Source organism: Bemisia tabaci, chromosome 2 (assembly GCF_918797505.1).
Source record: "Bemisia tabaci chromosome 2, PGI_BMITA_v3".
NCBI classification, from domain to species: Eukaryota; Metazoa; Arthropoda; class Insecta; order Hemiptera; family Aleyrodidae; genus Bemisia; species Bemisia tabaci.
Window position 1 is genome coordinate 51,950,389 of NC_092794.1, and position 242 is coordinate 51,950,630.

The window sequence follows — 242 nt, forward strand, 5'->3', positions numbered from 1 at the left end:
TAAAATTACGAAGAAGGTTGTGTCCGTAGACAAATTATCAGATATTTAACTATGTACGTTTGTGCTTTGCCTGGAACTTCGACCGACAAAAATGCGATTTGCAATGATACTATGTGTTGCACAAGCGAAAAATCGTAGGTGGATTTGAAGAAATTGCTCTTTCCGTAACGCGAGATTTAACCATTACAAACATGACATTTTACATCTTTAGCCAAGTTCAAAAAATTAAATTAGCTCTGTAA